The 17375-nt window shown below is 35.0% G+C and overlaps 1 pseudogene; it reads left to right on the top strand.

The window, feature by feature from the left end:
* Positions 1-16971: 16971 nt before the first annotated feature.
* Positions 16972-17071, top strand: LOC122100621 (annotated as a pseudogene).
* Positions 17072-17375: the final 304 nt, after the last annotated feature.

Below are 17375 nucleotides of genomic sequence, written 5' to 3'. Positions count from 1 at the left end.
ATCACTGCTAATCACAAAGTGAAAATAGTCTAAGTGTGATTTTGAAACCTTTTTGGTCAGTTTTGGCACCAAAAAGGCAGAGGCTAATTAATAGTTGTGACAGAAAATAAGGAATAACTCCAGATGGAAAAAAAAATGATAGTAACTAAGTTTACCAGAAACTGGTCTAGAGAACCATTTTTGGTTATTGAAGAACTAGTTGTCAAGTAGGCTTTTCCTCATTGCCTTTAGCATTCTAAATCTCTTAGGCTAGTTCTTAATCGCTGCATGATAAATGTATCTCCTTCTATGCTGTTTTTTCATACCTTATCTCCTTTGTTTTCTAAAAATCTCATTCTTTCTAGATTTCTCTATGAACATTTCCTGATACTAAATATACCTATACAGATGTCACAGGATGCTAATGTAAGGGTCCCAGAGCTCATGAGTCATTAATGTAACAAAATGGAAAAGGAGGACATATTTACTGCTACCTCAATTTTTCTGAAAAGCTGCTATGTTATCCTTTGGTTAAAAATTCCATTCTTTGTCTACACAGTGCCATTCAGTGCACATATTTGCAAATATGAGATGGGTGTTGATGGTTTACACCTGTAATCCTCTGTTTGAGACCAGAGGATTGTGGTTCAAAGCCAGTCTTGTCAGGAAAGTCCATGAGACCATAATCTTCAATTAACCACCAGAAACCCGGAAGTGGTGCTGTAGCTAAAGTGGTAGTGCACTCAACTTGAACTGCAGAGCTGAGGGACAGTGCCCAGGATCAGAATTCAAGCTGCACAACCAACAAAAAAGTGAAATATGACTTTAATTTTCCCCAAAAGGAACAACAAGATCAATAATCTTCCCAAGCAAAAAATTAATTCCAAAATGATTCAGTGCACCTACTTTTGCTGAGTTATGTTGTGGATTCTTTGCTGGACATATTCTCTAAAAACAAATCGTTTAGGGATACAGGTGGACCCATTGCAAAAATGAGATGTACAAGTCGTTATGTTGAAAAAAGAACTTTACAACTTTGGTGTGGGGGAGTGTAGGGTGGGGGGAAGGGGGAGTATGGGAAGGGATGGGAAGGGGAAACAAAGAAGAGGCAACAATGCTTGATAAGTAATGTGCTTGTTATCTTGCCCATGTAATTGTAACTCCTCTGTACGGTATTCTCACAATAAAAAAAAAGAAAAAATGTCAAATATTAGCTTTACAATAAACATCTAATATTTCTTCTTTGAAAAGAGATGTCTATAAAGTTGATGTCACTTAGCATTACTCCTACGTGGAACACGAAGTATGAGGCCACTCCCTTTCTAAACCATGCTTGCTAATCACGCAACTTTGTAGACAGTAGAATGGAAGCACAATTCTGTTTCCAATGCAAATCAGATATAAGAGCATGAACTTAATTGGAAAAAAGTCCATCCTGAGAGAGCAGGGATTATACTAGCCATGAAGTGGTGGATAAGATCACATTTTCTTTCCTTTACTTATATATTTTTTGTTGGTGGTGGTCTTGGCATTTGAACACTGGGCCTGGGAGCTGTCCCTCTGCTATTCAGCTCAAGGCTAATGCTCTATACTTGAGCCACAGTGCCACTTTCAGTTTTCTTGTAGTTAATTGGAAAAAGAGTCTCCAGGACTTTCCTGCCCGGTCTGGCTTTGAACCCTATCCGAAGATCTCACCACCACCCAGCTTAGGATCACATTTCTAACAGTGTACATTCAGCATATGTAATGTGCATGTTCATCTATCTTTATATGAATTCTTGAGTTAAAAATCTAGGCTACAGCTTAGCCTTTACACTCACAAAATGTTTGTAATTTAAAAGTTGATACTACTGGAGAAATAAAACCTAAGAATGTAAAGGTGTCTGGGAAGTTCAGTTTGCATCCAGCCTGAGAAACTATATATAATTAACCAGCCAAAATCTGGATTGAAAGAATGGCTCAAGTATTGGAATACCAGACATGAGCAAGATTGCTGAATAAGATGTTGAGACTTTTGCATACATACATGCAATCATACACATATATACAGAGGCACTTATATATGCACAAGTACACATATTAAGCAACTCTCAGAATATGTGGAAAAGTTAGAAAACAATAGAAAATATGTCCTGAGTAAGACTAGAATCAAGTGATAATTTTTAATGTTAGAAAGTTCTCAAGTGAACTTTCTTCAAAAAAGTTTAAGAATATTACATAGATAGGGACCAGAGATAGTAATAGAGTCAAGTAATCATTATTAAAGAGATCGGATCCATGGAGGAATGAATCAGAGACTCCTGCAGGTGCATCTGAAAATGTTCATATCCTGTGTCAAATGTTATAACATCTTTGAAAAGAGTACATGAACACTCTGAGCAGTGCAGTGGATAATATTACTGGATTAGTTCAGAATTGATAGTCTGTATCTAGATTAAATAAACAAAGAAACTATGGAAGGGCAACGTGATACAAGGCTAGAATTCTAGCACTCAGACTAAAATAGGAGATTAGATAGTGGAATTACACAGTGATACCTTCCCTGGACCAGTTAGTATAATTTTGTCTTAATAAAACAAACCAAACAAGAAAGGAATACAAAGTTGGATGTTTGGGCTAATTATGTCATTATGTTTTGAGAACTCAAGTTTCCTATTGAAATGCAACTCATATATAATCCTCAGTTGTGTTTTAAATGCTCTCTTCATTACAGAACATTCTTAGATGCAAAATAGCTCATGATTCCCATCCAAAATTTGAAAAAGTAAGTAATCACCACTCTGTTAGATTCCAAGGAAAGGATGAAGGATTACAAAAACTTAAGCCTGGAGAAAGAGCAAAGTTAATCTAATGAAAGACTATGTAGAACTTGCTAAATTAGAGTTTAGATTTAAAATAAATATTTTGGTTTTGCTTGTAATTTCATATTCTATAGGATACTTACAAAATTCTTTTAAGTAGACAAATTTACAAATGTTTCTTGCATTCTATTTGCCTAGAATATTCTTTCATGAGAGTTATAATTAGAACTCAGGTAATAGATAACTCCAACACTTCATGTATAAAATGTCAATGTGAATAATGTACACAGAGTTGCCAACAAATGGATGATATTAATTTATAAATTTAAAAAAGGGCAATTTTTTGAGGCTTTGCTATAACATGGTATGAAGAGAATAATTGTGGGATATCTTCTTTCTTCTATTTCTATGTAACACAGGAAGCAAATTCCTTAATTGCGTGCCTCTGTATACAGTGAGAAAAATGTTAGGTTTGGGATTTGTTTTTTATTTTTGTTTTATTGGTTTGTCCTAGGGCTTGTACTCTGGGACTGGACACTGTCTCTGTGCCTGTTTATGCTCAAGGCTTGTGCCCTACCACTTCAAGCTCAGCTCACTTGTGTCTGTCTTTTGCTGAGAAGTTTATTGGAGATAAGAATCTAGGGAACCTTCCTGCCTGGGTGGGCTTTTGTCAACATCTACTGCGTTAGGGTCCCTGGGTAAGGGTAAGGAAATCACAAAGACATAGGGGATGCAGAATGCAAACAGCAATTGCCACTGAATGCTGTGCTTTATTGTTAGTGGTATTTAAAAACAAGCAAGCATGATCTTTTCCAAGATTTGGTCAGAAGACATTCACACAAAAATTTCAACAGATACATTTTTACTTGACCTATGAGACAATGTCTTGGTATATTATTATCTAAACCATTTTAGAGCAAACTCAAACCACTTCCCCAATATCAGGAAAATGCTTAACCAGCTGCTCATCTATGCTTAAGCAAGCAGAAGAGCTACTTCCTCAGCTCCCAGGAGTCTGTGACATGTGTGTTGAGACAGGGAAAGAGAACATTTTCCCTCTCCAGCCCGGCATGCCAAGAGCTTTCCTAATACTCAAACACAGTCCACAGATAATCCTGAGGCCAGAGCCTGCATCATTCTGCCCCTTTAACATAGACCCTGAGTCTTCACAATTTCCTTCTTTTTTCTTTTGTTTTAAAAGTAAAGCTTTCCACAGGGTTATCATAGACGCTTGCATTGGTTTCATAAAAATCAAATATAACAGTACAAGTGCAAACAAAATAATAACAATCATAATTCCTATACCACTAGCAGTATGTGAAATGCTTTGTAGTATTTCGGATCCAACCCTTCCAATTGTTTAATAAATGCATCAGCAATATTAGAAGCATCATCATTTGTAAATTGTTTACCAAAAATATCATGTACATTAAATTGTAACTGAGCAATCAATTGAGCAGCTGTAGAATTTCCAGATAAATAGTGCTGTATTACATTCTAATCACGTATAGATTTTTTATATTTTACATTAGTAATGCAAAAGTTAGTGAAATTCCAATCACATTTTAACAATAACTGTTTTTCCACAACCAATAACTTTTTTCCTAACCATCCCACTGTCTGTTTAAGAATATTAATCTGTGTTTATAATAGAGCATTAATTTCTACCTGTGAGACCCACAATTCATGTGAATCCCGGTGGCATTCTTCCACAAAGTGCTTAGTTTGTAAGGAAGTGTGTAGGGCAATTCCAGACACTGCAGCAACAGTGGTAATAGCAATTAAGTTTAAGATCACTGCTACAATGGCTTTGTACGTTTTAGTAGTTTGGTAAAAAAATTCAATAACAACACTTTCCAAAGGATTTTGGGACCATTCTCTTCCGAATTTAACAGGTAGCCAAATATGAGTTCTTTGTTGTAATATCATACTACTATCACTGTCATTAAAATTAAGAGAAGAATTAACACAAGAATACAGGCGACAATTAAAACAAGAAATAGTAGGAGAAAATGTAAAATTTCCCACTAAAATACATAAGGCAGAGGTACACAAACAGTTACATCATAAGATTTGTACAAAGTAAAATTATAAGTGGATGCAGAGTTCCACGTCCCTGAAAAATGATCCATTTGATAGCATCACGGGTTTCAGCACCGCTCTGACCTTCCAAAGATGAGTGTGAACAGCAGTGGGTGCAGCCATGAAAGCCCATTGAGCGTCTGCAATGCCTCCATCTCCCCAGGCCATTAGTCGATCTCCAGTAAATGATCCATTAATGGCTTCCAGCATCCTAGTAACATTTGATGAATCACATCTGGTAATATTCTATTCTGAACATGTGTTAATAAACTTTCCAAAAGGTCCCCAATTAATAAAATTATTGAACACTTTTCCAAATGCTTCTCTACACTCTTGCCACACAAAAGGCTGATATCTTAAATCAATATAAGTAAAATCGGGACACATAGGTAAGGATAACTTGCCATCAAAGGTCACACTTTCCCAGTTACTATTAATGGACCAAGTAGTTAATCGCTGCAGCTGTGTCCTAGAATTGGAAGTGCATTTCCCAGGTAAAACCCAATATTGCCCATTCATAACTAAACATGGAGGAGGCCCCAGACAAACAGGCAAGGAATGAGTATCGTAAGTAAAATTTAAAAAGCTACATCATCCTTATTGCAAAATGTCAAATTATTCCAAGGAGGAGATAAAACAACAGGAACATGATAGATGGTTATATCCATGTCTCCCCAAACAACAGGTTCAATAAAGGAGGATTAGGAACAAAGGCCCAATAAATTAGCATTAGCATGGACAGAGTTTATAGTAAGCAGGGCACACATGGCCAAGAATAAGTTCTCAGCCATGACAGGTTTACCATTGCATTGTAACATCTTTTGTCCTTCTGCAGTCAACTTTTTAACCTGCCCCCAGGTGGGCAGTGGGGATTTCTTTTTCCTCAACTGGTGGCCTATTTCTTGCAGGATATGGGGCTGTCCTCAATGGGCTGCGTCTGTATGCATCAGCCAGGAAGCTAATATTGTTTGCCATCCTGTGTAGACACAAAACCCTATCCTCGCCCCTTATGTAATAACGTTCCTAGTTGCTATTCTGCATCCAATGCAATCTTAATCCATACGGGAGCATTTAAATAAGGTTTTTCTGATATTTGTTCAAAATGGCACTCAGCTCTAGTTAAAGTATCTACTTGTGGTAAGTTTAAAATATTAAGAACAAAAAGAACTTGATGTAAAATTATTTTAGGATTTTGCATGGAAAACCACAAAATAGCCAGACTTTCATCCAACCTTTTCCTCTTTTTAAATTTTTTGATTTGTTGTTTTAGTGTGCAATGAACTCGTTCAATAATGGATTGTCCTTGGGGGTTATATTCTATTCCTGTAATATGTACCACATCATAAAGTTCACAAAATCTTTTAAATTTGATACTTTTTAGGCTGGTCCATTATCAGTCTTTATTTGGCAGGCATTCCCATAATGGCAAAAGCTTCCAAAAAGTGTTCTATTACATTGTTAACAGTTTCTCCCGTAAGGGCAAAAGCCCAAATTTGGAATAAGTATCTATTGTAACATGTACAAAGGAAAAATGGGCAAAGGCTTGTACATGGATTATATCCATTTGCCATTGCTCATTAGGTTGTAATCCTCGAGGATTTACTCCAGCAGGTACAACTGTCAAATGCATTGGTCTGCAGATAGGAGACGTTTTTATAATTTGTTTACCTTGAGAATAAGGTATTTTATAATGCATATGTAAATGGCCAGCATTTGTATGTAAATGAGCATGATCCTGTTTAGCAGAAGCAAAACTAACTATCAACATGATTATTGCCATATACAAGGTACCCAGGTAATGAAGAGTGAGCCCTAATGTGAGTTACAAACACTTTGGCATTACATTGTTGCAGTAATGCTTGTAATTGTTTAAATACTTGGTTTAGCTGGAGTTCAGATGAATATGTAACAGCAGTGACTATATTAGTCACAACCCCTACAGCATAGGCAGAATCAGTAACAATATTAATATCTCCCACAAAATCTTGTAACACCTTAATAATAGCAAAAAGTTCATTTTGTTGAACTGATGTTAAAGTAGTTGTTTGTACCCAATATTTATTTGTTGTCCAATAAGCACTTTTTGTTTTGGAGCCATGTATAAAAACAGTAAGAGCAGTGGAAATAGGGGCCGTGGTAATTATATTATTAATTACAAATTGTTGTGTATGTAAGCAATCCCACAATCTACATTTGGGGAAATGATAGGAAAATTGCCCAGTAAAATTTACTAATGCTATTTGTAACATTTCAGACATGTTTAAAAAATATTTTACTTAGTCTTTTGGCAAAGGAAAGATAATTTCAAATAAATCATACCCTGATAGGGTAAATACCCATTGCCTGGCCTGTTGAATAATAATTGCCAACTATTGTTCATATGTCATATTTTTTGTAAATCTATGCCATGTATAAATCCATTCTAATGGTATCTCATTTTCTCCTATAATTCCTGTTGGTTATTTCCATCTATCTAAAATATATAAATTTATGAGTTGATTTAGCATTACTCGATGTAAAACAATTTTTTATTCTCTATTGTACAAATTGTACTTCTCTTTCAGCTTCCTTAGTTAAAGTTCTTTTGCTATGTAAATCAGATTCCCCTTGTAACAATGAAAACAAATTATGTAACTGATAAGTAGGAATTCCTAAGGCCGGTTGCATCCAATTAATATCTCCTAGTAACTTTTGATAATCATTTAATGTATGTAATTGATCACGTCATAAAGATATTTTTTGAGGTGCGACTGTTTGTCTAAAAACAACGTATCCTAAATATTTTACCACTGTATTTTTTTGTATTTTTTCAGGTGCTATTATTAATCCAAAATCTTTATAGAGGGTAAGCACTATAACACCTTTTCTAATTCTGTCATATTTGGTCCTGCAAATAAAATATCATCCATATAATGAAAAATATAAATGTGAGGCCATTTTGTCTAACAGGTTTTAAGGCCTTATCAACATATATCTGACACATAGTTGGAGAATTCATCATTCCTTGGGGCAACACCTTCCATTGGAAGCACTGATGAGTGCTTAATGATTTATTTGTGGTAAAGAAAAGGCAAGTCTTTTACAATCTTTTACATGTACAGGAATGGTAAAAAAGCAATCTTGTAAATCTATTACTATTATTGGCCAATTTTTAGGAAACATTGCAGGCGACTGTATAACAGGTTGTAAAACCCCCATAGGATACATGGATGCCTTAACTCCTCGTAAATCAGTCTGCAATCTCCATTTCCCTGACTTCTTTTTAATAACAAATATTGGAGAATTCCATGGTGACATAGACGGCCCAATATGTCCTTTGGTTAACTGTTCTTCAACTAATTGATGAGCTGCTTATAATTTTTCTTTAGATAAAGGTCATTACTCAATCCAAAGAGGTTCCTCAGATTTCCATAATATCATGATGGGCTCCATATAAAAATGTTAAAATTGAATATGAGCTCCCCATTGTTCCAGTACATCTCTACCAATTATGTTAACTGGAACCTCCATAATATAAGGTTTAAGGACAGCTGTCTGTCCATCTTCTGACGTTATAGTAACATACAACACTGCTTGTCATATAAAATTTACAGGAGTTTTGTTAACTCCTTTAATATTACATGGGATTATTTTATATAATAAATGATTAGGCTATTCATGAGTTTTAATAAATGTAATATCTGAGCCAGTATCTATTGGTCCTGTCAATATCTTTTCCTGAATATTAATTTTAATCTTAGGCTGTATTTTAGTATTATGAGTAGTCCAAAACACATTTTTGTTGGTTAGTATTTCCAAATCCCCCAAATGACTTTGCAATAGATATATATATGGTAATAACAAAATTTGAGCAATTCGTTCTCCCTTTTTAAAGGAAATATCTGCAGAAGCTGACATTAAAATTTTTATTTCCCCAATATAGACAGCATCAATAATTCCTAAATGTACTAAAACTCCTTTTGTATTAAGACTGTATCTACCGGTCAATAGGTCAAATGTTCCTTCAGGTAAAGGCCCATAAATTCCAGTAAGAATTTTTTGTGTCTTATCACCACCTTTCAAAATAAAATCTTTTAAGGCTGGTATGTCCACTGCGGCTCTGTGGGCTGTGGCAGGGACGAGGGAAAAGATGGTTGGCTGCCCTCGGTTATTAATCCTGGTCCCTGGGGCTAGCCCGATGGAGAGTTTCCCTACATAAGTTAAGCATATTTTATAGGAATTCCTTTATTGTCTATTTTTGCTCTACACTCCCTTGTCCAGTGCTTCCCTTTTTCACGTTTAGGGCAAATTCCTGGTCCTCTCTTGTTAACATCAGTAGCATTTTTAAAATTTTTCTTTATATGTCCCATTTGACCACATCCAAAACACTTTAGATTAGAGGGTTTTGTTTGCAAAGCATGCCAGGTAGTGGTCATAGTTTCACCAAACATCTGAATATTCCTGGATTCAGATATAAAGTCTTTGCAGGCCCTTAAATATGTATTCACATCCCCAGATTCTTTAATAGGCAATAGAGCTCGTCTACAGTCCTCATTAGCATTCTCATAAGCCAACATGCTCAGCAGTTGTTGCCATGCAGCCTCTCCCACAACAGTACGTTCCACGATCAATTTCAATCGTGATAAAAATTCAATACAGGGTTTATTAGGTTTTTGGATTACTTTAGTCCAAGAGCCATAATGCTCTCCTACCGGTGGAATCCTTTTCTCATGCCTCAATACCTATGTCTCTTAACTGCTCATGGATCTCTTCAGGAGAGTTTACATTTATATGAGCATCCGCATATTGTTCTGCAGATGTGGATTACTGCTCTGTGCATTTTGTCTAGCCCTTTTTGTACATAACTCAGTAAACCACATTTTCCATTGTAGGTATTTAGGTTTCTTAAGCAAGGCTCTACAAAGCATCTTCCAATCCACTGGAGCAAAATTATTGTAATGTCGGGCAAGCCCATTAAGCAATTCCTTAACACAATGAGACTGAGGACCATACAATTGCCTTCTTAAGTTTACCAATATCATCAACAGCAACACCTTCATATCTGGCTGGTTGAGCTATACTATTCATAGGGGGTGGTCGAATTACAGGATAAGAAAAAATAGGCATTTCATCATCAAACTCACTGTCTGAGCCCTCTGTTTGTGAGGGAGTGATGCTGTAAAAATTGCTTCAGCCAGTCGAGGAGCCAAAGGCTGCTTTACTTTCACTTTCTCAGGTTCTCCTTTCACTCTGCTAATTTCCAACTCCATATGTTGTAATTTTGAGAAAATCAATTGCATTTGCTCAGACATTTTATTTACACTTTATTCCTTTTGAGCCTTTTTTACCTCTTGTTTTTTCTCTAATTGCAATGCATCCTTATCTATTGTGTCCTTAACCTCAGAGTCCAACTGTAAATCTACAATAGAAGGGGTGACCTCTTTCTTTAAGTCTGCTATTAATCTTTCCTCATTCGAAGCTTTAAAAAGGGTATGTAAAATAGCCCAAATGGACCAAAATCTAATAGGAATCTTTTCCCTTTCTTGAACAGCTTTTTCTACAATATTCTTTACTCATTTCCAATTATCAACATCGAATTTTCCTTCATCAGGGAACCAAGGATACCATTTCCTAACTACATTAAAACACATTTCTATGTCAGAAGAAGAAATATTTACATCATAAGCAGCAAGTAAATGTTTAAGCATAAGTAAGTACGGAGTAGATTTAACTTGTCCTATCACCCTGTAATTAAAATTACTTACCTGAATATCCCTTCCTGAATTCAACAATGCATGGTCCCTGTTTGGGCGCCAATTGTAACATCTAGTGCATTTGGGTCCCTGGGTAAGGGTAACAAAATCACCAGGACACAGGGGATGCAGAGTGCAAACAGCAATTGCCACTGCATGCTGTGCTTTATTGTTAGTGGTGTTTAAAGACAAGCAAGCATGATCTTTGCCAAGATTTGGTCAGAAGACATTCACACAAAAATTTCAACAGATACATTTTTACTTGACCTATGAGATATTGTCTTGGTATATTATTTTTTTGGGGGGTCCGGTCGTGGGGCCTTAACTCTGGGCGCTGTCCCTCAGCTCTTGGGCTCAAGGCTAGCACTCTATCACTTGAGCCACAGCACCACTTCCGGCTTTTTTCTTTTTGCTTATGTGGTGCTGAGGAATCGAACTTAGGGCCTCATACATGCAAGGCAATCGTCTACCACTGAGCCACCTTCCCAGCCCTGTCTTGGTATATTAGTATCTAAACTATTTTAGAGCAAGCTCAAACCACTTCTCCAATCTCAGGGAAATGCTTGACCAGCTGTTTAACTATGCTTAAGCAAGCAGAAGAGCTACTTACTCAGCTCTCAGGAGTCTGTGACATGTGTTTTGAGATAGGGAGAGAGAACATTTTCCCTCTCTAGCCTGGCATGCCAAGAGCTTTTCTAATACTCAAACACAGTCCACGGATAATCATGAGGCCAGAGCCTCCATCATTCTTCCCCTTCAACATAGACCCTGAGTCTTCACAGTCTTTGAACTGTAATCTTCCAAACTTTGCATCATGATTATCTATGGTAGTTAAGAATGTATAAATATAAATAATATTTGCAAGAATACCAGTAGAGGAAAAATGATACAACTCTGTATATAGTGGTGTTCTTTCCAGAATATGGAGGGCATCACATTAGCAGAAGTGCAGTGTATTTTCACAATGGACATAAGCTATTCTTGATGTGAATTAAGGGAATTTTGAGGTGCACCCTACCAGTTGGAAACTGGTGGGCTAGGATGACTTTATGGCATAAATCTTGTGATTGATGGTCATAGAAATAATAGCTTAATCTGATAAACAACTGCTTACTCTTGAAGAATTAATTATCACATGCTTCATATCCCATATCAGAATGTGGCTCTTTTTCTGTTCACTTCTCAGTCTGTAACACTCCATTGGAAAATGCATCTACTGCAGAATTACATAACATGCAAACAGGTATATTTTGAATCTCTCAGGTATGGAATATTCAGAATTTGAAAATGAGTAGTTATTAGTCATAGGAATTTTGAAGAATACATGCATTCTGTCCTCTTAACAACTTATTTACTTTTAAAAGTTATGGGTTTCCATAGAATTAAACTGTTTTCTGTTTTAGTATAACAAAGTACTAAATTTATTCTATTTTCAAAATATTGGCAAGTATATTGTGAAAAAATTGTGTAGTTGGATATCATTACAGTTGATGACCCTCTGATAAAGAAGAGATAATTAATTCAAATTAGATGCCAAATAATACTGATATTTTAAAAGTTACTACATAAAGAACAATATTTACTATACCAAAACAGTGAAATTTTATTTCATCAGCTTATTTTTTTAATTTAATTTTAATGTGAAAATGATGTGCACTGTGGTTACAGCCATTGTAAGTTAGTGAATACATAAGTTTTCAAACTTGTTATCCCCTCTCTCATTTTTCTCAGTTTTTCCTTCACCCTATTACCCCTCCCAAGTTGTAATGTACATTTCCAACTTATTGTCTTGTGAGAATTGCTATTGCATTGGTTTGCTGTTCGTCTTTTGTCTCGCCATTTTTTTGTTCCTGTTCCCTTCCCTAATTAAGGTAAATGTATACACAATACACAGAGTACCAAAATCAAACAGAGGAGGGGATAAAACATAGGGGAAAATCTCAAAGAAAATAGAAATCACATAGTACATCAAAAAAAAAAAAACAACTACAAATAAATATGTTTCCATATGGTCAAATATATGCATAACAAAGCCACTGGAAAATAGTATTTTCATGGACACTATATAATGAAAGCAACATGTTAACTGTTTTTGATGGTGAAGGTGGGATTAAGATTGGTGAATTCACGATTCTGATAAAAGAATTTCAAAAGTGTTAAAAATTTATGACAGGTAAATTTTAATTGTTCAAAATTATAACAACTTAGCCTATTAAGAAAATTTAAAATTGTCTGGGAAAATAGGCTTTCATGCAAAGAAATCCATGGAGACTTAGCTGAGAGGGAGCAATGTGGGTGAATATGGCTCATTTTCACACTAAACAAACAAACCTCACAAACCTTGCTGTAAATCCTGTAGGTTCCCTTGAGAATTGTCCTTACCCAAGAAATAAACTCTGACTGTTGTGAAACAATGTTGTAGTGGAATTTAAATTCAAAATTCTTTAAAAAAATAAAAGAAATCAAAATTTGCGAATTGACATTTAATTACCAAACAGTAATTCTCTGAAAAAGAAGGAAATACAATTCAAAATCACTTGACTTTATTAAAAGTATGAGAAAAGAGTAGTGAAGAGAGATGAGAGAAACCATAGAGGACTGTTTTCTCTCCAGTGGTGTAATGGGTTCTTGATCTTGATTCTTCCATTCGATCTTCATAAGCTATAAAGCCACAACTCAGGACTGGAGTAACCAGTTCAGACAAAGAATACTCACAGAATGGGGGCTGGGAAAGTGGCTCAGTGGTAGAGCGCTTGCCTTGCATGCCTGAGACCCTGGGTTTGATTCCACCACATAAGAAAAAAAGAAAAAAGCCAGAAGTGGAGCTATGGCTCAAGTGGTAGAGCACTAGCCTTAACCTCAAGAGCTAAGGGACAACGCCCAGGCCCAAAGTTCAGGCCCCACGACCAGACCAAAAAAAAAAAAAAAAAAACGGAATAAAATGTTTGCAGTAGATGTAGGTGATTTATAACCTTAGACAATCTATTTAAATCTGTTCAAAATTCTCCCCTACCCAAACCTGCCCTCTTTGAACAGCTTTGTTTGCTTTTCCCAAGACTACCCTTCATTAACTGCTTAAAATTTTGTGAGGTCATATACATACTTTCTAGAGATTGCTGTTTGGTTGTGATTTTTGTGTGTTTTTGTTTGTAGTTGTGTTCTTAACTGAATTTCAAAAGGTTGTGCAAGTGTGTTACAATTAAATATGTCCATCTAATTGTCCAATGCTCCTGAATCAGAGTCACTCATTCTATCATTCTCAACCAACCTTTTTTCCAAGATTTATTTCAGATTTACCACTTACTTATTACATGTGTACATTGAGTATTCTAGCTGTACTTGCCCCTTGTTCCATTTTTCATTCATTCTATGTCTTTACTATTATTCATTTCTGGTTTCAACTTCGTGATAGTCATTCTGTTAAACTGTCTGTTAATACTTTGAAAGGTTTATATATATTCCATAGATTTTCAATCCTGAATATACTTGAACTGATGTCAGCATATACTTCCATAATTCATGCTTGATGTCAGCATATACTTCCATAATTCATGCATCTGTAATAACAATTTGCAAGACTGGGGACGTGAAGCACCTAAACATCATTTTATTCTCATCTTTTTGGAAGATTAATCTTTAGTCAACAAGAAAGTTCAAAAATCGCTTAGAATTTATAGCTAACTAACAGTTTTTATAAATGGCTTTGTGCAATGGTATGTGATTATTTTATTTTACATGGGATGATATTTTCTACTACCTATAAGTTTTGGAAAAAGAAGAAAACTAAAATTTACTACTTAGAGGAATATGATAGAAATAGAAGATAGATTTTATGTTTGTCACATCTCTGATCAGTACCCATATTCATGATTTAAAGTCATATTTCTTACTATGTTAGACATATAGGGAAAATATATGATAAGGCAACACATGATAAGGCAACTATTAGTGACTTTTTAAAATGTACCTTCTTATGTGATGAAATTTACTTTATTAGTTAATATTTGGGTTAGAATTATGGGAGGTTGATATATTTAACACATTTCTGGAAGGCACCTACTGAACAAGGCAAATGGTAGGAGATACTATTTCTACACTTTATTGAATGGTTGAACTTATTTGGCATTAGTGTTGGGTAAATAAATCAACTCTATTGTAGCTTGATTCCTGCACTTGAGAAACTTTTAATGTCACTATCATCTACTTGTCAAGTGTTATTTTGTTGAATATGATTCTAAAAAGTTTATTTGAAAAGGAATATACTTTCAGGAGATTAAATGTAGGTTATCATTGGTTTGAAAATGACATTTTTATTCTACAGAACCAAGTTTTACTGAAGTACTAGTGTTTTGAAGCACTAAGGGTCTTCTCAATTAATGTTTTTCTAAATTATATTTCACCTCTAAATCAAGTTTTCCTAGTCTTGGTAGACCAATTATGGATCTATGATTCCAGAAATTATTTTTTTGGCTGCACTGAAATCTTTCATTAATCATTAGGAGAGGGGTATTAAAATTAATCTTTTGACATTTGTGATTTTGTTTACTCATATGGGCTTGTCATCTGTAAATTGAAAGTTTGAACTACAGTACATTCTCTCATATATTGTGGTTTCCTCTTTCATTTTAAGTTGCCTTACATTTCACAATTGCTTACTGCTAATTAGTAAAGGAATTGGGACCCTGAAATACTATAGGAAATAAGAAATTGAGATGGGTCTTCAATTACTTTCTGTTAGCATGTTGCATGGGCCAAGGTGAGAAGACTTGCCATTGTTATCTGATGATGCAGATAACTGGGACCTGGTATCCTCTGACCCGTGGGTACTGCAGAAGAATAATAGCTTTTAGGCATCATATGAAGAAAATCACTTTGGGACCAGCGAGTTAGTACAATAAACACAGCAGCAGTGTAAAATCTCTTCTAGATTAGAGGAAAACAATACTTTTTTTTTTTTTTTTTTTTACTATGTGAATTCAGAAGACCAAGAACACTTAGATGGTATCACAAGTTTATAGCAAAGACATTGCATTGATACTTTTTATATTCAAATATATATTCTAAACCTAATTATTTATGTTCCAATCTATTTATGGGAATAAATTTCAATTTATTTGTCAAATTATGAATTAATTCTAGTAAGAGTCACTGTGTGAAATTTAAGATCAGCACATATAAATATAAAATATATAAGTACATATAATATAAGAAATTGTTATTCATTGTTCTGTTTTGGTTAGGGTATCAAAGGCAACTCTGTTTTAAAGTATTATTCCATTATCTCTACCTCAGTTTTTGGTAGAGTTAGACCTAAAGCTTTACCATTTGTAAATTTAAAGCCTGGAGGCAAGAGGAAACACTTTGATTAAAACATTACCAATTTAAGGCCTAATATCAATGAAAAATATATAGACTTCTTCAGGAGCTATGGACATATTTGGTGATAGAAAGTCAGTAGTGTAAGTTCCTGCCTGGTTGTATGGTAGACAGGCCAAGATATTAAGTAAACATGCATATAAACAACTTTTTCACCTTTTTGGCTTTAGCTACTTTTGAAATAATAGGTATAATAAACAATTATATATATATTTGTTGTTGTTGTTTTTGGGTCCAGTCGTGGGGTCTGAACTCTGGGCCTATGCCCTGTCCCTCAGCTCTTCAGCTCAAGGCTAGAGCTCTACCACTTGAGTCACAGCAACACTTCCGGCTTTTTTCTTTTTGCTTATGTGGTGGTGAGGAATCAAACCCAGGGCTTCAGTCATGCAAGGCATGCGCTCTACCACTGAGCCAACATCCCAGCCCAAACAATTACATTTTGATAAAATACCTTCTATTCTGAACAATTCGGTCTGAAGTGTTCATCTCTCTATGAACCCTTGTAACTAAGATTAGTTTTGTTCCAGTAAGAATCTATGCTGTCAGTGTAAGATATTCTGGTTGGTCTGTTCCTACATGGAAGAAGGGTAAAGGGTCAGGAAGACATTTGTGCCACTGAGACCTCATTTAGGAGATTTTAAGCTGCAGAAGTTTAGAAATAGCTCTTAAGAAAGGCTTACTTTGAATCCATTAGCTCCACAAAGCTAACTCAGTTGATAAATAAGTACTTGAAAAGCCATCACCTTTGGACTTAGCTGTAAAGGTATCAAAGTATGATCAAATCTAAAATGAAAACGACAAAATAGTTATTGACAAAAAATTGCAAATGTGAACAATCGACCATACAATATAAGTTTTTTCCACTATGCACAGAATTTTAGAGAAATAAGATCAATAGCATTTTTAGGAAAAATAAGGGTTCCTTGTTACAAATAGGCAACCATGGATATATGCCTGTATAAATATTGTATCATTACGTACTTAAATTTAGAGGATACTACATGCTTCAGCAGCAGGTCTACCCAAATTACAACAATACAGAGATTAAAATGGTACTTGCACAAGGATGGTATGAAAATTTGTGAAGTATTCCATATTTTTCATTCTTCAAATGCAAGAAATGAAAAACAGTTATTAAAAAGTTGATTATAAAAATACAAGTGTAATTTTTAAAGTTGATTACAAAAATACAAGTGTAACAATACATGTAATTCATAGACTTAAAGGTTAGTTTGACATCAGTATGTTAAATCTTCACCTTAGAAAGGCCCTTACATAGCATAAACTTTATAAAACTTGAAATTAGATAACATTGTCATTTTATCCCAAAGAAATAAAATTTAAACCATGGTCATAGGGGGTTCCCGGAAGATGGTGGAGGAGAAGCTGTAGGCTAAACAAGCTC

The sequence above is a fragment of the Dipodomys spectabilis genome, unplaced genomic scaffold (genome assembly GCF_019054845.1).
Source record: "Dipodomys spectabilis isolate Male_0828 unplaced genomic scaffold, ASM1905484v1 ptg000589l, whole genome shotgun sequence".
NCBI classification, from domain to species: Eukaryota; Metazoa; Chordata; class Mammalia; order Rodentia; family Heteromyidae; genus Dipodomys; species Dipodomys spectabilis.
Note: the sequence above shows the minus strand (reverse complement) of the source record. Positions and strands in the feature narration are given on the sequence as shown.